The sequence below is a fragment of the Culex quinquefasciatus genome, chromosome 2 (genome assembly GCF_015732765.1).
Source record: "Culex quinquefasciatus strain JHB chromosome 2, VPISU_Cqui_1.0_pri_paternal, whole genome shotgun sequence".
Taxonomy (NCBI): domain Eukaryota; kingdom Metazoa; phylum Arthropoda; class Insecta; order Diptera; family Culicidae; genus Culex; species Culex quinquefasciatus.
The window spans coordinates 204,103,679-204,131,539 of record NC_051862.1 but is presented as its reverse complement, the minus strand read 5'-3'; the positions used below and the strand labels follow the sequence as shown (position 1 = coordinate 204,131,539).

Below are 27,861 nucleotides of genomic sequence, written 5' to 3'. Positions count from 1 at the left end.
AAATTTGTATATAAAAAGTACTGAATTTATTTGAAGTCAACTTGAAAAAATACATAAGATTCATGATTAATTATTTTGAATCTTAAATTTAGTAATGTTTAGATCAAAGAACAAATAAATGCCTTTATCAAAGGTTGTAAAGTTTATTCTTTGAGATTTCGGAAAACGATTAAATTTTGGTCCTTTCAAAAAGACTGTTAAATATTAATTTAAAAAAACGTATCTTGAAAATCAATTTTCTCATCGATTTGGTTGTAAAAGTTATCTAAAACTTTCCCCACAAAAATTTACAACCCAATAAAATTTTAAAAATTCTAATTTTTAAGGTTTAAGGATCCCACTAGGTTTTTTGGCCAAATTTTTCCAAGTTTTTGTTTAGTTGCATTTGAAGAACCTTCTGTTACCAAGCGGTTAATGAAAAGGAAATAGTTGCAAGGAACTTGCAAGAAATCTCTATAAACCAGCCATTCACATAAGTTGTTAATTTTTTATTTCGGTAAATAAAATGAATTAAATTGAATAATTTTTAAGATTTGTACTAGATGACAACAAATGCCATCTTTTTATCGCAGAAGTTGGTCAAAGTTCATTTAACAATTCCAATTTTGTTGCCAATTTGTTGAAAAAGTTATAGTAAAATTTGCAATGGCCTAAAAGCATTTCAAGGACTATGGAAAGCATTTTTGAAATTGATTAATCAAAATATTTTTTGAAAGTTCATATTTTATTTGTAATATCAAAAAATGTTTTTTTTAAATTTATTCCTGATGGCAAATATATCCTAATCTGCTTATCACGCTTATTAGGATTATTATAACAGAAGATATTTATGAGCAAATTTTGTTCAACGAAAATCAATATTTGTAGTATCTTTTCCAGATATTGCTGACAGGAATGTTTAACAAAAATAATCCATATTTTTCTATTTTGATTTCAGGAAGAATTCTGGAGTTTTTTTTTAAAAGGTCCAAAAAACCAAATTTCCGGTTTTTGCTTTTTGGGTGTTTTTTAATACCCCTGACTCAAGGCGGTTTCAAAAACACTCAAAAAGCAAAAACTTGAAATTTGGTTTATTGGACCTTTAAAAAAAAAAATCCAGAATTGCTCTTTTTTCAGCCACTTGTTTTGCTAGTTTTTTCAAGCCAAGCGAACAATTTTATTTTTTTTAAATATTTTAAAAATTTCTTGAAGTAACATTTTGTTAAGAAGGAGCTGTCAAGAGTTAAAATAGATGCTCGAATTTTCAAGGATTTAAAATTTATTGAATGTTTTGCTAAAAATAGGTTCTGATGAGTTCCAATCAGGGTAGCCAGGTCAAAATAGAAAAAAATCTGGCAAACGAAAATCATACAAATTTCTATTTGGAAGAGGAGGGAGTAGGGACCTACATAGGGAAATGAAATGTTCTGGGAGAAATTTCAAACACCCAAAGTCATTCAAATTTAAGGTTAAAAAACTTGTGGTTTTTCTCTGGTGATGGCATTTTTATTGTACCGAATAAGCACAAAAATAACAAAAACTACTAGATTATTATCACCAACCGTTTTACAATACTTGTGATTGTTATAAGTCTCATATTTTTGGAAAAAAATATTTCAAATTGATTCCTACCTTGTTCTTGCAAGATCTTGTTGCTCGATTGGAACCCCGATTTGACAGTTCGATTGGAACCCTGAGAGTGACATTTCGCCTCTCCATATAGGCTCTCTAGGATTGGAAATCAGATGGTTAACAGATTTTTCGGCCTCTAAAAGGTTGAATTTAAATTTCCAATAAAATTTATGTAAGTATTTTGCGTTTTTAAAATAATATCGTTAATTTTAATCAAAAAGATTTTCGAAACTGGCAGAAATTGAAAAATCTGGCACAGATTATGATTAATCTTTATTCTGGCTGACACTTGAAAAATCTGGCATTCCCAGATATATCTGACAACTTCCCAAGTAACATTTTTTTCTAGGAGTTCTGCAAGAGCTCTTCAAGATAGCTACAGCATAGCAGTTTGGACCGCGGTAGGATAAAACTCTCTTCAAGTACTCTTCCAAACTCCTGAAGAAGTTTTGAAGAGAATTTTATCCTACCGTGGTCCAAACTGCTATGCTGTAGCTATCTTGAATAGCTCTTGTAGAACTCCTGAAAAAAATTGTTGCTTTGGTTGGCAACCCTAGTTCCAATTCATAGTTCCATAGCAGCTAGAAATTCCGCTTGCGAATCTCTTTTTTGTAAAATTTATGTAAACATTATCTATTTTAACTCATGAAATTATTTTGGAAAAGTAAAATTATAAAAATTAAATTGAGATACATTTCATACTATAAAAAAACATTTAACTTGATTTTTAGCGATTTATGTTTGTTTCTTCATTTTAATTGGGAAACTGTCTTTCCTGGCAGCTTATGTTACTGTAATATTTTGGCATAATTTTCGCTTTGCCGAATTCATAACCCGCTTTCCAACTCATGCTCCCGCCTCTCCAGGCGCGTAATTATTCGCCACTCTAATTATGCCAAATGTTGTGCCAGCCGTACTGACATTGCTCACTGGCGCCCTCCCCTCTCTTATTAATTACTTCCAACCGTAATCTGACTCACTTTAAATTTAAAGTGCAGTGTTTTTCACTCAACTTCACACGGCTGCTCAGAGCACCACCAAACAGTTCGTCAGCAGCTTGCCTCGCCACTCTGTCCCATGCGAAAAAATGCAAATTTTGTTGCATGCTCAATCAATTTTCTTTGTTTTTATGAGCCGGCCGGGGTATGTTCTGCATTATGACACCAACTTCCCATTATGCTTGCCGGAAGTGCTCCGCGTGAGTGTGTCAGTGTGTGCAAAATTGTGTCCGGAAATTCTCACCGCAAGCAAACCTCACCGGATTTTAATCCGGAAAACAACCATTTTCCGGTGTGAAAATCCAATGTTTGCGTAGCTATGATGCAATGAAAGCAATGAAAGGATCCGACGTTGGTTTCAAATTTCCTGTTCTGGGAAGCACCCGGAGAAATTAAAACAACACGGTGATCCCGTGGGATCGCTGAGCAATTTGCAGAACCCCCTTCGAGGGTTATCCTTGTTCTGTACGTATATCCTTCAGCCACTTTGCCACGTTATGTTTCAAACGGGCCAAACTCCATATGTTGCCACGTAACCCAATTTATTGACAGAATTATGCCCATCAGCCCAATTCCGAGCAGATCAATCATTTCCCAGTCCGGACTTCACAAACGTGGATTGCTCGCGCCACCACTCGATACGCACTTTATTCCGGACAGACCAGGTCGTTGCCGGCTCGAGCTGTCCAAATAATAACGCAGTTTATACGCAACTTAATTATGCAGTTATTTCCACCGTTTTTCGGGCCACAGTCCTACGACCATTCGATACGCACAATTTCGAACGCATTTTCCTCGTACGAACCTCCTTCTCTACGCAATTGTCGAATTGTGATGCTTTTCACGGTGTTTGGCGGTGGTGTTTCGGGCGGGGTCGAAGTGTCGAACAAACATGATGCGGGAGTATAAATCGACCATCAATCAAATGGTACTTGAGTTGGGATTCCGGATCGATGCCGCCGCCGACGCATGTGGCCGTCCTCGTTGCTGGTGAGAACAACAGCGGAACTTTGGCCTGCTGTCCGTGTACGGTTCATTAGAAGAGGGCAACCTGGGGGAACGACCGGGTGGCGGCGATTGACGCGGCGAATATGAAGTTATTTTTGATGGAAATTAAGGCATATGGTACGGGCTAATTAGTGCCCTTGTAACGATTTGTTGAGTTCAATTGGGTGGAGGGATATTGTCTAGTTAAATCAATTAGAAAAAATATGAGTTACGTAACTGGTCGCTAAATTGTCTAATAGATTCATTAAATTGACTTTGAGATTTTATTGACGAACTGTAGAATATTAAAAAATAATTATGAGCTGTCATCTGACCTTATTACACGGAGAAAAATCAGTTAAATTTTTTTGAAAAAGCGTTCATGAAATTCGGAACCACGAACGAAATGTCAGAATTTCGTGGTACATTTTTCAAAAACGAATCAAGGAATTTGAACACTTTGGCCGGGGTTCCAAGTTTTATGAATGTTTGTTCACGGATTTGTGCAAAGATTTTTCTCCGTGCAATTGGATGATGTACACAGCTAAAAATTTGATGGTAAAATCGCATACAAAAGCATGCACATCACCTTCGTCAAAAATGACACTTAATATTACACGCTGTATTTACAACTTTTGCAAACACAAAAAAAAGTTGCAATCGACGGGATTCAAACCCAGCACCAACAGTAAGGACTGGCGCCTTAGCCCACTCGGCTATCAGATCGATGTGAAGCTGAAAGGCTTGAAATTTCGGTCAGGTAGGTTTCCCATACTGAGGGTCTACATATTTCAGGGTGTAATATTACACAGAATTTCATAAAATAATGCCAAATTTATTTTACACCGAGGCCTTTTACACGCAGCTGGATTATTTCTTTATTTGCTGTGTACTTAAAATAAATAAGAATATGTCTTTTGAAGAAAAATGTATTGCTATCCAAATCTGTAATGAACTAGATAGGTCATCTTTCACTTTAAACAAGGAATTCATGAGATATCGAAGCTTGAGTGAAGTCTCTAGTCAAATTGCAAATTCGCAGTAATCTCTGCCTTGGCACAAGCAAAACAGATAATAAAAAAGAAAGTATTTCACGTATAAAACCATCGCTCTATCGAAGTCAGCGCGCGCGCGCCAAATTGTTCGTTCTTAAATATTCATTAGTTACAGGGATTTTATTGGTGTAGTTTTTGGTCGTAAAACAAGAATGGCACAAGAAATGGCACACAAAAATCCATCGCGATCGTCGTCGTTACTGGGTTCATCGCGTACAGTCCTCGTTTAGAGTCCCCAAAGTGGAAGGGAGAACAAACCCCGCAAAGACTATCATCAGTTTCGCTAATTTATTATTCTACGACTTTGGAAGCAGCGCTACTTTTTGTTTCGTTCTGCGGTTGATGAAGCTTGAAATTTCTCTCCAAATAGGATCAAGAAGGAGGAGAGGGGGGAGGCATTTAGGGAGAAAGAACTAACCCCAGGGCCACGTGCGTGGCCCCATGAACTCATCAACGGCTGGCTGCTTGTCCGGAGAGTAGCTGGGCATTAAAAGCCTGATTCTATCGCGCTCGCGACGACGACTTCTTGGGTTTTATGACTGCGCGCGATGCTGGGTAATACTAAAAAAAGTGTGGCTTTGATCGTCCAGAAGTTACGGATTTGATAGTTGCTTCGGGCAGTCGTGAAATATGAAGAAATTACTTTCTTTGTCATATTGGCCTTTTTTTGTATTTTTAGAATAATTCTGCTCCAAAAATCATGCTAGAATGGATATCTAGTCATCAAGGATGAAGAGTTGGATAGCTTTCGAAGTGACTTCAACTCCGATTCCGGCTTCTGGAAATTTAGCGACTTCGACTCCAGCTTATGGAGATTCTGCAACCCTGAAACCTGCTTTCCAACAAGGCTCTTCTATGTCGACTCACACGGAAAAAAGTGTGCAAGGATTCATGAATTTCCATTCATGAATTCGTGAACAATTTGTTTCGTCATTTCGTGATACTTCTCATGATTTCCTGAATTTTATTCATGATATACTTATGAATTTATGATTTTTTTTCATTGCTAAAATACTTTTTGGAATATACATGAATTTTTGTTCATGATTTCATGACTTATTTTCATGAAGTCATGAATAAACTTCATGAATTCATTGTGCATGTACCGTGAACCGGGGTGACTTTCAAAGGATTTCAATTTGTTTTTTTGGAATATTTTCCAACAGGTAAAGGTTTTCCCAAGATTATTATGTTAAAAACATGTACTGGGGTAGGCTACACAAAGTCTATGCACTATTTTGGAAAACAATTTTTTAGTAGTGTTTAGAAAAAAATTTCGTTAAAAATTCCTAGTTTAAATTCTGGGGTTATCAAAGTCATATTTTTTCTTGTTAAAATCATATTTAAGATGTTCAAATTTTATTTTTACGTTAAATGTACCATCACTAAAGTAGCTAATATACTTTTTAAGAAAAAAATCAATGTTTATATTTAGTTAACCAAGTTTATAAGCTTTTTAACAAAATACATTTAAATTTTAGGTAAAATTGTTAAAAAGTCGGAATTTTGCCCGAAATTTTTTTAAGCTTGTTTGGTTTATAAAACGATCGATTTATATTGCATTTTGAATATTGAATTCGAAGCACGAATCACAAATTCACAATTTACATGCAATTTGTTCAACGGAAATTGCATATAAATTTGAAGAAATTTTTTAAATTGTGTTCCCAAAACACATATATTTAATATTTATAAACTTATTTAACCTTTTTCCTAGTGGTAAATTGTCAAGTCAATCCAAAAATGCACTCCGTTTACCGAATCAAAATCATGTTCATTGAGAAAATCATGACACTTTGAGATGTTTAAAATAATGACTTTCAGCAACATGTTCTTAACTATAGTTAACTCACTTTTTAAATTTTTAAAAATTTTATGAAAAGTTCTTCTTGAGGTACTTTGAACGCTTCTCTACTACGGTCAGTATGATTCTAAACCATTCCGTACGTATTTTAATTGTACTCTTCATTTTGTGGAAAAATCGCAAACCTATCAAAGTTACCCCGGCTAACAAAGTTACCCCGTTTTACGGTAACAACTTCACGTCGTAAAATTTTATCCGTAACTCGTGAATCATGCTTTTCAGGATTTCATGAGAATTTCCATGTGGTCTTGAATTAAATGCATTAATTCGTGCAAAATGTATTTGTGTTTATCAAATCGATTTGATCGTCTTCCAGCCCACTATCGGTCAGCTGACCTTCCCAGCTCCATCGCCTGAAGTGTTTCTCAATTTCACAGCTTTTGACACGCATTTTACGGGTCGCGCAGCCTTACAAAGCTCAAATCGTCATCATACAGCTAATTAAGTTTAGAGAGATGTTTAAATAAAACACTTTTACTACCAGCGGGGACTCCTCTGACTCTCCAGCTCGTCGGCCTAGTAGCTAGATGTGTTGTTTTATGTTTATGGCGGAGGCCGCCGGTCAAGAGTTGCCGGCTTGTCCTAAGGTGATGATGATGTGATACACATTGATGTTTTATTAGCTACTTGGCGGCGGCAGCAGACCATTTCCAGAAATCACTGCGCTTCTCGCGTTAGTACCGCAGCTTTACGAGGGGACTGTGATTATTCAGGTTGCTTGTTTTGTGTGAGGGAGGGGAAAAACTCCCAGAGTTTGTTACCTTGAGTGTTTTTATTAATTGTTTTTAAACTCTGGCAAAGTGTCCGAAGTTGCGGTGAACCGCCCGAAGTTTGGCGCCTTTGATATATGGCCGCGCCCGATGTAAACGCGATGATACCCGAGGTTTAACGGTGCTGAAAGTTGGGTTGAGCTGCGCGGTTTTGGGGGTGTTTCTGGATGGTTGCAGTTTTCCTGCTTCTGGGGATGCCGATTTTATGAGGCACTTCTTGCAAGATTTATTGCACTGTGGGACCGTGGTTGCGGTCGGGGTTTTATATGCGTTAATGAATTTCTATAAATAAGTTATAACCGTAATTGCTACAATGAGTTATAATTGACCATTAATTGTATTGTATGTTTCTTTTTCTCGTTCCAGGTGAGTGAATCCATTGAGCTAAATTATTCAAGTCGGTCATAAAACAGTAAGTTTAACATTTGAAAACATTGTTTCCTGAAAAAGGTTTTAATTCTGTTCTGAAAACAAAACATTCCTAGTGATCTACATCTTGACATGTTAGGCGCCGTTATTGATCAGATGCGTGATTTTTCAAAAATCAAACGCTGGAGTTTTTTTTTTAATATTTTATAAGATTCGAAATGGATTCTACTTATATCAGTAGCGATCTACGTTTTGACAAGATGGGCGCCGTTACTGGTTAAATTTTAGCTTGGCGGTTAAAAGTACTCCTCTTGTCTGAAACTCTTCAAATGTAATGTTACTTTAACCCTCCCTCTAAAGACATCAAAACATTAGCCACACCACTCTTCACTGAAGTAGTGCAAGCAAATCCCCCCTCGAAAAACTCACAAGAGAGTGACATCATTAAGGAAAATGGTTGTCCCTCTCGGAAAACCCCACCCCAACACTTTTTCCGCCAACGTCTCAAGAGTCCTGCCGAAATAAGAGTAATGGTATGTCAAAATATTTTATGACCTTTCTTCAACCCTGGGCCGGTCGGGCTGGGACTGGACTTGGAAAAACGCAGTCACTTTTGACTGCTGGCGGAAAAAGCGAAAGAGGAAAACCCATCAGGACGAAATGAGGACGACGATGTTGTGTAGTAGCGGAAAGAGATACAAGAAGTGTGAGTAGAGCTCTCTCACTTGGAAAAAGATAGTCCAAAGAAAGTGGAGTGTCGAAGGGCAGAGGCTAACGCATTTTGTCGATGAGGAAATGTAAGGCTTTATGAGGAATTTGAAAAAAAAGTTCAATTCAACGAATCGTCTCTGCGGTAAACTTTACATAGTAGGTCTGGCCACTTTGACGTTCGAAATGTTTCAATGCATTATAATGGAACGACGCACATCACTGTATTGCATGGTTCGTCACACACCACCCAGTTCGTCAAACAGAACCTCCCACCTTACACTCTTAAATGCTACGTCATTTGGGGATGACGCTGAAAATTCGAAACTCCTATATAAAAGATTTTTTCCAACGAAGTTCCCTGTTCATCCCACCGTTCTTACAAAGAAAGTACCGCTCTTCAACGATGCGGTCCTAAGACTTCGCCAGCGACGACCAGGACCCATCATTGTGCGGTGGCCAACTCAACTCAACGCCGGTCTTTCTGCTCCCTGGTGGATCATTAAAATACTGACGCTGCCGGTTGCCCTTTTTCTCCTTTCTGTGTGGTGAGTGTGTGTGTGTGCGGGTCGAGCTATTTTATTTTGATGTCAATTCTAGCCAATTTCCTCTCGCCCCCTCAGACCACTCTGGGTTCCGAAAAGAAACAGACGTCCGCAGCGTATCACTTAGCACTTTTCCTCTGTACGCTGGCTGGCTGGCTGACCCTTGGGTTGGGGAAAACTTAAATACTAGTAGCTCTAAGAAACACAACTTATGTCGGAGTTGAGAACGCAATGATAGCGAAAAGTTGAGGGGGGCTGATGCTCCGCAAGGACGGGAAATACTGTTACTCTTTCGGGGGTAAGTTTTCCCTCCGGTTGCAGCTGGTACTTTGAGCGGGGACAAACAGGGTGAAACGGGCTCTTTAACATTTGGGTTGACCTTCCAAACTACCAGGGTAACCATCAACACTAAGCCCACCAAGTTGTGTCGCGGGAGGACGACACGGTTGGTTGAGCGAAACTTCAAAATCCGGAGAGCTTTTTCCCGGTTTGACCCCCTACGCATCTCGTTCAGGGTGTTGGGATTGTTTCAGACCAACTTCTAGTAAAGTTACAGGGTGGACGCATGAGTTGAGAAACTGGGAAAGGATGTTGAAAATGCGTAAAATACCATTACCATTTTGTTACTATTTTTCCCCGTGTTCAGGAGGCCATTGTTACGAAAAACTTTACTTCTATTGTTATAAAGTTTCTTCTTCCGTATCAATTATTATTTTTTGAGTTTCGTTGTCAAACCACTTAATTTTCCTGACGTAACAGTACTGAAAAGTATCTTTCAGCATCAATTTGAAAAGTTTAACAGCAAGCAAGCACCAGACGGATCCTTGATCTATCTTAAGACTCCCAATCCCTTCAGGCAAATTAGGGATCGGAGCGTATTCAATATGAGAAGAATACATCATGTTTTATAACCTTCAGATGGCCGACTGGTTAGAGTCCCAGACCATCAATCCAAAGGTTCGGGGAGTTCGAATCCCACCTGAATCTGTTTTGTTTTTGTTCATATTCAAAGTTCCAATTCCTGATTGCAAATTTCAAAGCTACCGACCGGGATTTGATCCCTGAACTTTCTGCTTGTGATACAGAAGCTGTAACCATTCCCAAGTAGCACTCATAACTTGTTGACTGTTGAATAATAGTTAGACAATTGTTTTTGATAAACATACGAGAAAAAATCTGAACATAACTTAAATAACAGTTTGTTTCACTGCTTGTATAACTGACTTATGTAACTATCGTGTTTTGTGCCACAAAAGTGTTAAAACACAGTCAACTTCACTCTTTTCCAACAAAACACAACATAGGAAAAATTCTCACCTATTTGGAGGGTTCCATCCAATTTGCTGATTTACACTGTTTAAACAACTTATTTTGGAACACCTTCGATAGAAACTTGCTTGCTCACTTCCGTTTGAGGTATTTATCACTTGATTTCAGTCGAAAACGCTTTTTATGAGCTGTAATTAAACGTCAAAATCCTGAAATGCCATGATGCTGTTCCCTCATCTGCATTGTTTTCCTCGAAAACAGTTTGTCGAATAAGAATAATATTGCACTGTTTGTTTCACTGCTTATCTAACATTGTCATGTGACGGCATCTTCTGAAGAATGGGCGTGGCCAACCATTCTATAAATAACCTTAGGTTTTCTCGCTTTGTTACACAAATGTTATCGGAGAATAGGTTATATAACTGATATTCAACAAACATATTCAACTTGACATTGCGTGTTGTTAGGTGGTGTAAATTTGTACGTGAGGTATTCAGAGTTTCAATAATGTTTATTTATCAAAGATTGCAATAATTTTAATTGCTGACCGATTATTTATAAAAATATCGCCGGTGAAAGCTACAAAAACATATCAGCTTACGGAATTCATGATAGAGAAAACAACAAATTAAAATCACATCAATTTTCAATGTTACTCCGTGGTACGGTAATCGAAATGACAGTTGAAACGGTTTGTTATAACAAAGTTACATAATGGAGTTATAACAACAGACTTGAAACAAACTTATATAACTTTTTTCCAATGGCAGCCTTTTCTGGAGTTAAGTTGTATAGCTCACTGCAGTATAACAAAGCTGACAGCAGCCTTCTTATTGACGTTTAGGCCAGCTTGTTTACTATGAAGCCTTGTGGAGAGATGTGGAAGCGTGCCTGGACCTGCCGTGGAGATAACAACAAGTCGTCGAAGTCATCGGATCGAATCTTGGGAAAGACGAAGTTCATCAAAAAAATGAAAATCTAAAAGTTCGCCATGAAGAGGGTTTCACAAGAATCACAGTTAGAGAGCGCGAAAATATTATTTTATATTTTTTTTCATACAATTCCAATTATTTTCTAAATAAATCGGGCAGAAACAAGCGTACCAAAATAGTCAGAGATACTATTCATATTGGCTTCGTCTTTGATTGAAATTCTGATAAGAACTGTTTGTTTACATGTAAGTTGGGTAACGGTTAGACAACTGTTTTCAATCTATCTTTCCTTTTCAGTGTGCGCTTTGATTTGACAGCACAGCCGTTAACCACGCCCCTTTTTCGTCGAATCTCTTGTTAGCTAGCACAGTGTTGTCAGATACATTTGTACAACTTACTCTGATAACTTGCATCTTATTCTGGCAAGTTATACAACAGAAAAAAGTGCGCTTTTTCCAATGCACAGGAGTTGTAGAACAAGTTGTGGTAACGAGGCCGTTCGGTTATACAACCAGTTGGGTAATACGTTTATCTGACAAAGTGTGTTGCTTGGGTTAAGCCACGGAGCCGGTTAAAGTTTAGCATCTCAGCACTTGTATCGAAAAGTAATACTTTGCATGTTTTGAAGTTTGGACGACAAATAGCATTTAGGCGAGGAAACTTTTCTCTAAAAAAAAAAAAAACGATTCTTATGTTGTTTTCAAGAATTGCAACAATAAGTTGTATTCAATTCGTTGTCAAACTTGTTTTTTACATCACTTGTCTTATTTATCCAACTTATTAAAACTCGTAGTTTAAATGTAGGACTTATGCTGAAACTATCTTCTTTATGCATATTTTTGCAAACACTGTTATTATTTGTTTTATTAAAAGTAACAGAAATTGATAAATGTTGAACAGATGTTGTCGTATTTTTATAAAATTTTCACATTGTTTAAGGATTTACATACATGTAGAAAATCACAAAATTTCGTCATACAGAAACAACCTTAGACTTTTTTGCCGATTTAAATGTATGTAACCCCTTAACAAAAGATTCCCGTCAACTTTTCTTGAAACTTACTTTTTTCAAAAAATCCGTCGTTTTGTTGTTAATCTTGAACGACGAAATGGCCTGCTTTATTTGGCCTAGTTTTTGCAATTCCGTCGTAAAACTACTTACTTTTCCTGTCATTCTTGAACGACAAAATAGCCTACTTTTCTGTACCAAAAATAACAGAATCGAATAGCAACACTTTTCAAAATAAATGCACTCGTTTAAATCAAAAAAATGTTGAAAAGTGTTACTTTTCGAAACAAGTGCTGAAAAGTTCAACTTTTCAGCACCCATTTCAGTGCTGAAAAGTAGAACTTTTCAGCATTTATTTTGATAAGTGTTGCTATTCGATTCTGTTATTTTTGGTACAGAAAAGTAGGCTATTTCGTCGTTTAACAATGACAGGAAAAGTAAGTAGTTTCACGACGGAATTGCAAAAAGTTCTTTTTAGCACTGAAATAGGTGTTTGAAATGTAAACTTGGCTCGAAAAGAAATGATTTTTAATATTAAAAACTAAACCCTATTTTTTCAGCACTTGTCGCATAATTTTATTTTTAAAGTACTATTATATTATTTTTATTCAAAATATAAACAATTTGCAAAATTGGTGTTATTTTTTTTAAGCACTTCAAGCACTTTTGCACAAAATTTATGAATATAAAATAGATATTATTTTCATTTTTAGTGACAATCGTTGCACAATTTAAATGAACTGGTTTTATTAAAATATATCTTTTTTCCAAAATTCTCTGATTGTTTTAATTAGCAATTTCATTTTTTAGAAATAAAATTTGCATAAATTTTTTACAACTTTTTCATTTTTCACTAAACGAGTCCTTAAAAAATTATAAATTTAAATATGTAATAAACACATTCACACATAGAAATTTACTACGAAATTTGTAAAACTTATATTTTTTGAAACATATTTTACATTAAAAACTATGCGTTTTTACAATCTGGGCATTTGTAATTGTTCTGTTTTTAGAATGTTAAAAATGTTATGGTTTTGAATATTGAAGCAAAATTGAGCATTAATTTACCCCTCATAGTTTAAAAAAATGAGAGTTAAAAAAAATTATATGTTGCGACAATTTTAATGGTTTATTTTAAGAATTCAAAATAGTAAAAATTTTATCTTGTGCGTTTTAGTCGTATATTATAAAAGTCTGAACATTTTCAATAACTACGATTTTTCGGTGTGATATTTTTGATCAGTAAAAGTAAATTAATCAAATCGTCCCAAAATATAACAGTTCTAGATTTTATGTTTTGGATGGTTTTGTTTGAAGTAACTAGTTTTATAATGATTTAATTTTAAAATATTCCTCTTGTGTATTGCCGATGAAATCATTGTTGTTCAAAGACGTTAACGTTGATTATTTGAAGCCTTTACTTAAAGATTGAATTCATAAGAATGATTGGTAATGAATTGCCATATTTTAAATTAAGAACCCTAAATAAAATAAAACAGAATTGTTAGAATTACTATTCTCAATTGGTCTATTACATGACATTTTACGATAAACATTACGAACTATTACTTCAAAAGCAAGATTTGGTAGACACCTTTCAACGCAGCTTTTCTCGTCTCAAAGTGCCAACTTCTTCCAGTAGCCCAGCATGAACCTCCTTTGACCAGGGTATTCTTCCGAGAGACATCAACTCTGGCTCTGGCAAAAGTGTTGAAGCAAAAAGCATCTTGGTCTCGGTCGTCTTGGACCTCCTCCAAAATGGATTCGAAGTAGGTTAAGTGACGTATGCTAGCCTCCTGGCTGCTGGAGAGATGAAATGCTCCTCCACCTTCAAGCAGTCACCGTCTGTATATGTTGTGTACGTACACACACACACACACACACACAGGAGCGCAGCACACACAGAGCAAGGGGACCGAAAGAAAACAATTTTCCTCCATTAGTGAAAATAGATGAAATTTGCACACATTAAATGAAGAATGGCAGCAGCAGCGGCACAAGTTTGCTGGGCCAAAGGCAAAACGAACAAAATATATGTGTGTACACAGGAAGCGAATTCCGGAGGAGCAGGGTTGTTGATGTTTGAACGCGGGGGTGGAGAGTTGGAGTTGGAGTTGGACGAAATTGGATTGACGGCAGAATGCGTTCGTTGTTGATGCTGGTGCTTTAAAACTTTTGACACATATAATCCGCTTTGGTGTTGCAGAGCTTTTTTTACCCGACACCGAGGGGAAGGGGGGAGGGAGTGTTTATGGAATTAGTGCAGTGGTGCCATCTAGTTTGGGGTTGGACTTTCTTTTGATGTGCTGACCTCGCTCCCGAGCCTGGTTGGTGGCGTGATGAGTCATTTGCAGATATAGGTAGAGGTACACAAACGGACTGTAATTAAAATATGATTGATAGTGATTTGTTTTGCTGCAGTGCTCTGCAATGAACATTTAGCATTATGCTGCATTGATTTAATTAGGCGTCAATATTTTTAACTTTTGAAAGCCTTTTAATTTTCTATCCCAAGCAGCATAGTGTCAATGAATGTTCTAGTAACTATTGTTGAACCTTTTTTCAATTAAACATCAATTATTAGAACTGTTTTTCAATTTTATTCAAATAATTCTGCTTGGAAATATATTTTTTTTAAATTGCGAATGAAACACTGATATTAAATTAGCATTAGCATATTATAATGAAAAATTTGTTTTTTTTTTCAATTGATGTTTCTGTTCAAACTACAATTCTAGAGTGTTTTTTAAAGATCCAATAAACCAAATTTTCTGTTTTTTGCTATTTGGGTGTTTTTTAATACCTCTGACTCAAGGCGGTTTCAAAAACACCCAAAAAGCAAAACCTGGAAATTTGGTTTATTGGACCATTAAAAAAAACTCCAGAATTTCTTATGTGAGCAAAACTATTGTTTTCTTTTTACAATTTATTCAAACAATTAATTTTCATTGCTACATAAAGTTTGATTTTTTCTGATTTTTTTCAATTGCATCAGAAAATATCTTTATTGGATTGACCAATGAATGTATTTTCTGACAACTTAAATTAAATTTCATAATGTTTATTTTTGTATTTTTTAAATTAATCAAATAGGGTATTTTGAGACTTTTTTTTTTGCAAATTTGGAATTTTGAGGCCACAGATCGGAAAAAGACATAACGTTTTAGTGGAAATTGTATTAACATTGATAACATTATTAATATTGATATTTTGCTTATTTTCGGTTATAGCATACCCAATATAATGTGTAAAGCCTTTGTGATAATTTTTGCTTCCATATTTCTAAAGTTGGGCTTAAAATTAAGTTTTTGCCCCACTTTTGACCAGAGCCGAGGGACAAAAACTTAAATTTAAAGTTGTACCAGCCTTAGGCCGTTGCAAATATTTTTCAAAGTTTATGTCGCCCCCACCCCCTTCAAAATTGGCCTGAATAATCAGGAGGCAAAAATTTTTTTCGAAAACTTCAAAATTTTAATGAAAATTAAAGTTTAATCAACTGAAAACCAGTTAAAATGCATTTTCCCGCGTTAATAATCATTTGTAGCATGTTTGAACTCCTTTGAAAACATTTTAAATTTTTATGAAATACCAATGTACAGTCCCACGAGTGGTTTTCTTTTGCGAAAAAAAAAAAATTCCGTCAATACCTCGATATTTTCAAAACTAATGATTGGAAAGCAACTGTACGCCTGTAAAATGCATTTCAAAACACTTTTTAATCCAAATGTTGAAACCTAGAATTGTAATTTAAATTTTTATTTTTTTATTCCCCCCCCCCCCCTCGACTTTGGGCAGAGCCGAGGGACATAAACTTCAAAAAATATTGCAAAAAAAAGATTTTTTTATCATTAAAATAAACTATTTAGAATATTTTTAACATTTTTTTGATCATTTTTAATAAATTACTGGATTTTTAATCATTTTACAAATTTTAAATTTTGGGATAAAAGATCGTAAAAAACGTATCACACCAGGATTTTGTTTTTTAAATTCATTGAAATTTTGTTAATTTTTGACAGCAGCATAACTGTTATGATGTATACAGAATTTTGTGATTCTTTTTATCACAAATTTTGAAAATAAGGCTTGATATGTTGTTATTTTGTTAGGATTGATGATGAAAACTTACGAAAATTTGCTAAAGATACTATGAGATTACACATTTTGAAAGAAAAGATCTGGAGTTTTCTTTTTGAAAAGATTCAACAAACAAAATTTTCATATTTTGTTTTTTGGGTGTTTTTGAATACCCCAAACTCAAGGCAGTTTCAAAATCTCCCAAAAAGCAATAAATATCCACTTTTCAGCACAGAAATGGGTGTTAAAAGTTTAACTTTTTAGCACTAGTATCAAAAAGTAACATTTTTCAATATTGTTTTATTTGAACGATGCAAAAAGCATTTTTCGGAATTGCAAAAAGAAATGTGTAAGTAACTCGTTGCAAAACTTGATTTTTTTCAGCACTCGTCGTATCTTTTTTTTGCATCTTGTTGCATAAACTACTATTTTAAACTCTAGATATTTTCTGTTTGAATTCTGCGTGGATGAATCACCAAATGTGTTACTTGAAAATATGTGGCATGGCTAACAAAATTCCCTTAGTCCCAGATTCTTAAACTAATTCTAGGAAAGTTAGTAAATTTGTATCGAAAAATTGATATTTGTGATGATCATAAGTCTTAAAAAAAACAAAAAAGTTTGAATTAATTAAAAAACAAATAAATAAATAAAAATAATGTTAATACTGCTTTTAAATGTAATTAAATTGAAAATTAAAGAAAATGTTTTCTAAAATACGTTACTTTTTTTTGTCAAAAGATAGGAAGATTTGTTTTACTGTTAAAATGGTGGTTAGAATCCAAGTATATGCATTTTTTTAATATTGCATGGTATAAAATATATTTAAAAATCTATAACAAATACCTTTATACAGATATTGCTGAACATTGTTATCTCACGTTATCAGATGTTGGTGTTATTTATTGGTTTTTCGTTTATAAAGTTTATCTATGCTAAAATAATAGTTATTTTTTGATATTTTTGACGCAAGCTTCAAATTAATTTTAATGTAACGATTCATAACCAGAGATTTTGGTTAAAAACTATGAACATTTGATTTTTGATTTCAATTGCTTCTTCTAGATTTTTTGTTTTAATAATAAAAACATTTCCTAATGATAATTTCCACGTCTATTCCAACATTCCCGCTCAAAACCTCCAACAATCCAAACTGTTCTATTCCCCCCCCCGAGACTCAACTCATAATCCACCTTCTCGTCATAATGGATATCATTTCTCTTAGTAGGTCATTCTTAAATTACTATCATTCCATACTCTAGCCTATCCCCACCCCGACTCTCTCCCCTCAAAATCCCACCCAAATGCCCAAAATGCACATCTTATTACATCCACCAACCAAACTTTACACACCCACCCCCACCTCTTTCCTGGTGGAGGAAACCTGTTCTAACTTTTGCCCTTTTTCCACCGGCGACGGGCGCCACCGCCACATGCCGAAAAACTTGTCAGCAGGTTTTCCTGCTCTTCACTCACACACCTACACACAGCTCAAAAGAGACGAAAACTCTTTCTTTTTTTCGGGAAAAGCGACGCAAGTCGCCGAAGCAAAAACGGAAATGACATTATCACCGCGAAGCAAACTCCTTCGAAAAGGACGTCACGTCACGAGACGGCGTCGCGATGCGCGCCCCTTTGTATTGGTGAGAGGGAAAATCCTTGTGGAAATACCTGGTGCGAGGGTGGAAGGAAAAACAGTGAGAAATTAACGCTCTGAGAGAATTGCTCTCGCTGAAATTGAGTGCCGAGCGCGCGAAGCGAGAGCAAACGAAAACACGAAACAAGCGAAACGCGAGAGAGAAAATGAGTGCATCGCTGCGCGGTGAGTGACTGGTGAGCAAGCGAAGAAGGAGAGAGCGCGAGAGTATGCTAGTGTATGAATGGACGGTTTCGCCGCGTTTCGAACGGCGACGACGTCGATTCCAGTTCAGTGAGTAAGAAGCTTTCGTCGTGAACGGACCTTTTTTGCTCGGGGTTTTTTTCGTTGCGTTCGTTCTCGGGATTGGTTTGAGAGTTTTCGTGCTTCGGAGAGCGCGCGTAGCGACGAGGAAAAACGCTCGTGTGTGACACTATCAGGACAATTTTTTGTGGATGATATTTTGGATTTTTTGTTTGCTCGGGGAAAAATCGCGCGATTGATAGTTTTAATTCGCGCGAATCATCATCCGACGAGCGCCGATCAAGTGTGTGTGCGTAAGGGTATTGTCGATTTGGTGTTATTGTTTGTTTTGTGCGGCTGAATAAAAACAAGAAAGTGATTGGCGCGGAAAATGTGCAATTGATACACTATTGTGATGATGACCAAGTCGGCGCTTGTGTGTTTTTTCGGGTGGAAAATCGCGGTGCCGATTTTCCGTAGTTTTCCTCTGCCACTATGGACTTTATCGTCGACGTCGTCGAGGTCCTTGACAGGAGTCGTCGAACACGTGTGTGTGTGTTGGGGGTTTGTGATGGTGGCGACCGAGAGTGACTATAGTTTCTGCTTTTTTTTTTCGTTTCGTTGGCTATAATAGTGTGGTTGTGCACCGTTTGGTGTGCCGCGTTTATTTTGGAGGAGTTTTTCCACGTGAAACACGTGTGTGTCTGTCCTGAGGGGGGTGGTGGATTGAGGGTGGGACGGTGTAGTGCCAGGATATGCTTATGTTTTATTTTTTATTTTCCGAAACCTGCTGTCTGGGTGGCGACGGCAGTAACCTTAACATTAAAGTAAATAGACATTCTCGTAAAATATATTTTTCGGTGCTGCGCTGGTTTCAGCTTTTTTTTCGGGGCAAGCATTTTTTCGAGGTGCCTTCACGGCTAGCCCAAACAAAGTAGCGCTGCCCTACCTGTCTTCGTGGTGGGTTTTCACTAGAGTGATGATAGAGAATGCTCGACTTTAGTGTGCAGAAAAATTTCTGCATAATTATTGCCTCCAGAAAATCCCCAACCTGCCTCGGCGTGTAAGTGTGCAGTTGCAGTAATAAAACCTGAAAATAATACATATTAAAGTTTATTTATCTTCCGTTCATTTATTTCGCTTTTTTTCCGGTCCAACCAGGCAACAGGACGAGCGAGGAAAAGAGACAGAATAATTTTTATCTGCTTTTACTTTAATTTATATTTTTGCATAAATTTCAAGTAAAAACAAACACCGCCAGCAAAAAAAAAAAAGAAGAAAGCCCAGCTTAATGAAATTTAAATTAAAAATTAATGAATTTTATTACCCCTTTTGCACATTAACCAGCTCTGTCCGGGAAAAGGTGTGGGACTTTTTTTTTCTCGCAAATAATAATTGATATCGAAAAGAGAGTCAGGCAAAAAAAGAAGTGATAAAAACGCATGTGATAAGTAAATTTCCGAAAGAGAAATGACGTTAGAAGAAATGTGTGCGTGTGTGTCTGTGTGCACATTGCATGTTGCGTGACTTGTTGCACATGCACCACACTCACTGCAAAACGGCAATCTGCAAAACTGCAAGTTGATTGTGTGTGTGTGGTGAAGTCGTTGTTAGTTTTGATCGAAATTATGGGTGGAAGTTATGGGGCAGTTGCATAGTTGGAATAGTGTGAGCGTCTGTCCTTAATTGAGCGGTTAAGACACTTTGTTGACTTGTGAATGGGATTTGAGTTGCGAGATTTCGAGATTATTTTTTAAATGTTACGATTTTCTTCACGTTTTATGTAGAAAATGACCTGTTTTTTTTTAAAGTTAGTTTGCGATATTTTTTCTTGTCTAAAAAAAATGTTTCAAATCATTCAAAAACCATGCTGTTGATTTTGAATACTTGACATTGGATTGAGGATCAAACCTCTAAAAATTTTGAACCTTTGGCTGTGATGAAACAGATTAAATATTTGGAAAAAATAAAAATTCAATCTAGAGCACGTAGTTATTTCAGAATTTTTTTTCATTTTAACTTTTTTTCATTAAAATCTTTGAAATTTTCTGTTAAATTCATTTGTGATTTCACCAATGCAATTTGAGAGCAATTTTTTGAAGCCGGTCAAAGTTAAAAAAAAGAAAAAAAACTAAAAATCCAAAAATAAACTAAAATGTCTAAAATAAAGAGAAGAATAATAAAATACAAGGTACATATAAACATATAAAAAACAAACATAATCAAAGAAATACAGAAAAAAGAGTTGTTTGTTGGAAATCAAAAATCATTCTAAATCATCTATTTAACATGGAAAAATCGAATCCAAAATTTTTTGGCATCACAAATGCATAAATTTTTGGCCTGTTTTGAGCTCTTTTAAAATGTTTCAACTACAAAAAATGTTATACAAAGCCAACAATAAATTTTTGAAGTGGTTCAATAAGTTATGGAATTACAAAAAAAATACTTAAAATAAGATTTTTAGTATTTTTAGTATTTTTTTTTCAAATAATCCAAGAACGATTTATAACTATCAAAATGCGAGATTTTAAATTCAATATTGACTTGAGGAACTTGGAACTCATAATAAATGTAGAAAACAGCTGCAATTAAAATGTAACTAATTATTTCTTTGTTTCAAGAACATTTTTCATCAATCTTGGGCAGAATCCATATGATAAGGTTCTTTCTCTTTTGGACAATTTGAACTGTTTTTTTTTCCAAAATGATGTTCAATTACCTTTTCTTAATTGATATATTTTGGTTTTTGTTTGGTTTTATATGCATTTTGGTTTTTGTTTGGTTTTATAATATGATTCTTTATACTTGAAAAAAATAACAGGTTTTGGATTACAGAATTTTCAATCGGGATTTTCTGAAATGTTAAAAAAATTGATTTTTTTAAACTGTAATTTTTTATATTAGGATAAAAAAAACAATTTTTATTATTTTTCTATTTAGTCAAAAAACCGCAAACTTCATCGCATTTTTCAATTGTTGACTCCTCACAGTCTTTATTTAGGCCAAGGGTCGAAACACCGGCCACGAAAATGTCCCAAGAATGCACCTCATTAAAATATTCATTCTTTAAATTAAGTTTTAAAAAACAATTTTTACTATTTTTCCATTCAATTGAAAACCGCAAACTTCATCGCATTTTCCAAATGTTGACTCCTCACAGTCCTCGCGCATGCCAAGGGTCAAAACACCGGCCCCAAGAATGTCCCAAGAATGCCCGCCATGAAAATACCTTAAGGTGGCTCACAGGAAGAAGCACTTCTGCCTCCCACATACATGCTCGCGCCAAGGGAATGCCAAGACCGGCAGCCGCAAAAATGTCTGCTAAATTTGAATTCGAATCTTGAAATTCTTATCAAAAAGTCTGCACACTCTGTCTGGGCTGTTTGGCTGACTTCTGTTGTTGGGCGAGGGTGGGCTGCAAAGAAATGCAAGGAATTGAAGAATCAGACCAGGAAGGCACTTTGAGATTAACGTAGTGTTTTATTTGAATGTGTTGTTACAAATCATGTACATGTTATTTTCTGTTACTTTTTCGTATTTAGTTCTGAAGAGGCGTTTTCCAGTAAAATTACTCACATAATCTTATTTCCACGTAATCTTCCGTTTTCCAAAAAAAAACATGTAATTTTACATGACATTTTCTGCAATCTTTACATCTTCGTTTATCATTGTTTATCACGTTATTTTACATGACATTCGCTACATTTTTTTTTAGTTTGACGTCCAAATTGTGCTTCCAAGGTAAAGTTACACTTCCCAGCGTGTAACCTCCCCCGAAATCGTTTACAACTGCACCGTTGAAGATTTCCACGAAGATGCAACACAAAAAAAAGTGCACTGCAATCCTAGCCCCTTAAATCCCACGTCATTCTACTTTCCCAACATACCGGTGGGGGTGGAGGTGAAGTCCCTGTGATTGAATTCCTGCAGCACCCGTTAGAGGGCGCGCGCACATACAGTGACATTCACATGTAAACGAGGGAGAGAGTGACAAAGTGAAGCATGCGGGATTTTACTGATTTTACGATTTTTCGTGGGGCGGGGAAGGTTTAGGGGGAAAAAAGAAGACGGAATCGAAATTGACAATTTTATGCAAATCGAATCCGTGAATGTGCGCGGGGCCCTCTTCAATCATTTTGCTCGGTGTGGGTGCGTCACAAACACAGCGACAGTTGGGGCATTGCTTAAAGTCGGTTTGTACAGCTGCTTCAAAGCTGATTTGATTTTGTCTTTTCATGTAAATTTAGGCTAATTTCACTGTAATTTGGTTCGATCGATGTCCCGGGATCGTAATTCAAGCAGAACTTGTCACAACTCAAGGACAAAGTGCCGGGCCGGGTTTAAGGGATGGACCAATGACCATTTGAGTGCCACTTTTTTTTTTGTTAAGGGGACAGACCCCAAGAGGAAGAAAACGATTCAAAGTGTCACGATGAGCGACGGGCCAGGATTGAAACAAAGAGAAGCAAACAAAAAAAAATCGGAGGAAAAACTGGAGAAAAACTTCAAAGTGACATCCGATAACACTTGCGAGCTGTGCTTTAGTTTAGTTTAGTGTGCACGTGTGTGTGTATGTGTGAACGACGTCAAGACAAGTCAAAGTTGCAGTCTCTCTGTATTTGTGCGCCCTGTCAGTGTGAGGATAAAGCAGTGTATTTCTCTTTCTCTGTTGAAAAGGATTAATTTTTCAAGACCGGACCACCGTCGGGCGCGGGGAAAATCCTTCAGCTGTTGTGTTTCCGTTTTTCCCCAAAAGTGGCCTTTCACGGCGGCGTTAGCAGCTGTCTTCCTCGTGAAACATTGCTTTGTATGTGTGCTCCGTCCTGTATGTGTGAATACAAGTTTTGCCCCAAAACTATGGCGAGAAGTCCTTCGGAAAAGAAGAGAGAAAACAGACCAAAGTCGAAATAACTTTTCCCCGAGTCGAAATTACTTTTTCTGCAAGTTCTAATTGCTAAATGTCAAAAAGCTTATCAGCACCACAAGCCGACTGGCCGCTCGGGAAGTTTAATTTGACTCTCTCTTCAGGGGTTCGGTGTTTTGACGCAGGGTCGGTAATGGGGGCAGCTGTTCTGGGGCCCCTTAATCTGCCGTCGGTTTTTTTTGGGAATTTATTTTCATGCTGGATTGACAGTTTCTAAAGCTTAATTGGCTGCGCAAATGCATCAATGTGTGAAAATTTAATTGCTGCTCAAATTTTGACATCTTGTTGGGAAATGTGAGTTCTCAATTTGGTTAGTTTTTGTGGAAATTAAGAATTTTCTTATTTTTATTTTTTTCTTCTTGTGGAACTCCAACGGCCGCTAAAGTTTTATTGAGGCTTTGCACACTTTATTTATTTCTTGAAAACATGATTTCGTTTCCTATTTAAGGGGTTACATACATGTGAAAAATCTCAAAATTCATATTCCACGATAAGGTTTAAAGTTTTGCCATGCGCAAAGCGAACCGTCAAACTTTGTGAGCGTTTTTCTCAAAACACTGAGTTGATTTGCGGGTGCCACAATATCTCGAGATGGGATGGACCAAATTGGCTGAAATTTCGAGTAAGGACTCTCAAGACATATCCCGTGTGCATGACGAAATTCGATTTTGAAATTTAGGTTTTTAAAAAATTACAAAAAATCAAAAACTGTTGATTTTTTTTTATGAAAAACAGAAAAATATTTTTATCTTTTTTTTTAAATAAACTTTTTGAGAATCGGCCTTCGTCATACACACGGGACCCGTTTAGTGAGTCATCACCAAAATTTTGAGCCGATTTGGTCAACGCAGTGTTGAGTTATCGTGGCACCCGTTTTTTGAAACTGCTAACTTAAAATAGCTATATCTCGGCACTGGTACATCCAAATGTCTTCATATATATTTTACTAAAAGATGAAAATGTATATTTTAATACCCTGAAATCAGATAAAAAAAAATGAAATGTCTGCTCATATCAACCTCTGACATTTTAGCCAATTTACATGTATGTAACCCCTTAAGGATGTTTAAAAAAAAATAACAAAAAATCTGATCATTTGAAAATCAATCATTTTAAATTCCTCGTTCAGCCTATTTTGGACTCGTTTGAGACATGTTTTCTTTTTGAAAATCGTAATGATTAACCCAATAAAGCTTTTAATGTATTTTGCTTTGCTTGTAATTTGCAGTAATTTTAATGCAAAATAAAACTTGAGAAAAAGAAATTTTAAAACAGATTTAATTAATGTTTTCCAAACTGTATAAAACAAAAGGTTTATTTTAAATTTTGTAAGAAATGAAAAACTAATAAATTTAAACTTTTATTTATATGGATATTTTTTTCTTTGAATAACCAATAAAATTGTTATAAAATTAAAACAATAAAAATTTTATAGAAAAAATCACGTCAATAACACGTTTAATAAAAAAAACAAACTTAAGATTGAATTTTAATTAAGTTTTCCGTAGCAAAATAAAGAAGATTAAATTATTTGACTTAACATGATTAAAAATTTAAAACACTTGTGAACAAAGCCAACAGTTTATTTAACAGAGGCTTGCAGTTATTATTTTTATCCATTTGAAATTGTCAATTACATTTTTTCTACAGCTTCTTTCTGTTAAGTTAAAACAAATAGATTGCATATTATGTTGAACTTAAAAAATGATAATAGGTAGATTTTGGAATGTATTTCCAATAGTATCGTTGAACAGTAGTGAATTTTGAGAGTTTTAAAAAAATTAAATGGTCAATTCAAAACAAAATCTGCCAATGAAAAAAAAAATATTTGGAAAACTGTTTTATAAATTTTTCATATTTTTTTTGAATTTTCTTGTTTTTTGAATTTCGATTTTCATTACATTGTGATAGATTTCAAAATTTAAATGCATACATTTTGTTGTTTATGGTTAAAACATTTATTTTGGAAATCAATTAAACTTTATTTCCCTTATTTAATGTACAGAAACTTAAACTCATTGACTTTAAAAATAATGCTCAGTGATCTAACTTCAATTAAAACACGACACGATGACACCCTGGGCTCAGCAATGTCATATTTATTTTTATTTTTATTGCGATATCCTGCAGCCAACCGAGCCTAACGAGTGTAACTCGAGCGTTCACTTCTACCATCTTACAGCTCAAACATTCAGTAGAAATCTCATTCCAAGAGTTCAAGAAATGCACCAGCAGAAAAAATTCCATCCGAGAGTTTCATTTACAAGTTTCAGGAAGAAGAAAAATGCATAATGAGGAAGGACCTGGCAGAGCAGGCAAAAAGGAAGGAAGTTTGGGATTTCTTCCTCTCGCCAAGGATCTTTTCCGTCAAGTTTTTGTGTTGCACTTTTTCACCCTCTCTCTCTCTCTTTTGAACTTTTGTGACAATTATAGTGCTCAACGCCCGAGTTTTATTGCCGGGTTTGAAACATTTTTAATGCCTCATTTGCTGAACGACGAAACGACCGGCTTATGACCTGCGAACCAGCGGTTGTAATTCTTGGGATATTCTTTGTCGCGCAGTTGTTCGACCCGGGTTGGACTCATTTGACTTTTCACACTTTGCGAGAATGCAACACCTGGCAAGTGGTGTGGTCATTTCAAGTTGAAAAAGCGGATTTTTCTTTCTGTGAGATTTGATTTTGTTGTTCAGCGATGCGTCACTAGTTTGACATTTCGGTGCTGTAACCCATCCATCATTTTCCACTTGCTACTCCCTCGCTGTCACTATTTTGAGGCACGTGCCAAAGAAATACCTCCCACCAACCACCCCACCATTGACACTGACTTTCTTCAGAGCTCTCCGGTACTGACCCCGGATGGGGTTTTCTCACAAATCTAAGTTTACAACACTCAGTACTTGTACCATCACCGCCACCACCACCGTCAAACTCTTACACAGTGACTTTCGACTGTCACTGGGATATGGCAGCAGAATAAGCTGCCGCACCGTGTTTGTTCTAGAATTGTTTTGAACCCCCCGTCAATCTCCACACCCTTCTTGCCGTTGCCAACCCCGGGCAAGGCCAAGTTTTGGTAAACATTTCCAGCTCTGCTGCTGCACAACATACCTACCTACAAGCTAGCTGAGGTGTGTTCTGGTACCTTTTGCTGCTGGTTCACCACCCAAACCAAGCTTCTGCTAGCACTGCAATGTCATTGGTACCCCCACCAACTCTTGCCACCCCTCTGGCCGACCACCACCACCATGATGGTTTGGTCCACGTGTCATGTGCCGCGGCTTCGGCTAATGTCTTCTTGGTGTGGTGTGGTGGCGGCCACCGCCGCGGCTTGGATGGTTACAGGGTGACTGATTGAAGATTTTTTTTTGTGAGGATTTATCAATCCTAAAATTATTCAAAATGGAATAAAAATCCTATTGGAATCTTGGGTTATTTATGATCTAAATATTATTATTTCAAAACATTTTCTCATCTATATAAAAAAACTATTTTTTTTTAAATCGGGTCTAAAAGAGCTAAAGGATGATACTTTGCATAATTCAGTTGACTTGAAAGGATATCGCAATGACTACATATTTTTTTTTAAAAACAATTTGTCTTGATCTTTGTAAATAAAATAAAACAGAATTAATTTTATGTAGTTAAGTTTGTATTAAATCTGTATGTATAAATTTAAAATAAAATACAAAATAATAAAGCAATTGTAAAAAAGTTTAACATATAAATTTAAATACAGTAAATTCAAAATTTGTAATGAAATAGTGTGTCAAATGTGACATTGCATTAATTCATGACTATGTTTGAAAAAGTTGTGCAATTTTGTTTATCCGTTTGAACAAATTTGCCGATGTTTTCTCAATGTTCTACCCTGCCAAAGCTTTTTTCATGTATTATTTATATATCTTAAAAGTGCAGTATATATAACAGAAGAATGACTTTTTTGTAAATATACTTTATTTATACAATTTTGTTCACCAATACTTTGAAAAGGAGAGAAAACAGGTTTAGTATAGAGAATATTTTAAAGAAAAAACTACAATATTTTGTAGTGAAAAGTCAAGCAAATCCAGTAAAAATGGTAATTTCTGACATTTCAACAATTACAAACTTTTCAAAACAGAATAAAATGTTAAAAATGGTAAAAACTAAATTTTAAAAATATTGCAAGCAACTTTTGCTTTTGCTCATAAGTCAAATAAGCTTAGTAACTTATTTTAAAAATAATGTTAAAATACCAAGAATTTTCACAAATAATAATTTAATGTTCAGTTTCTGTGTTCACTCATATCAAAGGTTTGTTGACAAGTTTTTTTTTAATTTAACCAGTTTTTTGTTTTATTGTTTTTTTTTTAAATTTTCTTATAATAAAATGGTGGGGTAAATAGGTGGGAAAAAATGTGCAACAAATTTAATTGTTAAACTTAACTATTTTTTTTTTAATTCTGCCGCAAAAAAATATTGTGTTCTTAGTTAATACTAAGAATTTGACAATCATTCTATATCATTCCTTTGATATAGTTAAAAATATTATCTGAAAATGACAATCATTCTATATAATTCTTTTGACAAAATTATAGTTGACAAGTTTATCAGAACATGAACCAGTTTTCAATGTTTGAGCTGTTTGTTTTTCTTTTATAAATCGTTATGGAAAAGTAATTGAAATTTTCGAACAAAAAGTTATGCTTAATTTTTTTTAAATATGTTTTACAAGTTTTTCTAAATTTAGTAATAAGTTCATAACTAGTTGATTAGAATAATTATTTTTCGCGAAATTCTCGTTTTTTGCGATAAATTTATTTTTCTTTGAGATTTATTAAATTTTTGGAGTATAAAATGTACTTAAGAATTTAAAA

At 35.4% G+C, this 27,861-nt stretch overlaps 1 protein-coding gene across 10 annotated transcripts in view; it reads left to right on the top strand.

The window, feature by feature from the left end:
• The window catches only part of LOC6048199 (aryl hydrocarbon receptor nuclear translocator homolog), a 297,606-nt gene that overhangs the window by 54,183 nt on the left and 215,562 nt on the right, over positions 1 to 27,861 (top strand). For 3 of the 10 annotated variants that reach the window (XM_038251166.1, XM_038251168.1, XM_038251164.1), the window contains exon 1: positions 18,133 to 18,396. The exons of 4 other annotated variants lie outside the window; for them this stretch is intronic. The gene's annotated coding sequence lies outside the window, so the exon portion shown is untranslated. Of the gene's footprint in view, positions 1 to 18,131; positions 18,397 to 27,861 lie in introns of those variants that run through there. 3 more of the 10 variants (XM_038251167.1, XM_038251165.1, XM_038251169.1) reach the window with 3 other exon arrangements.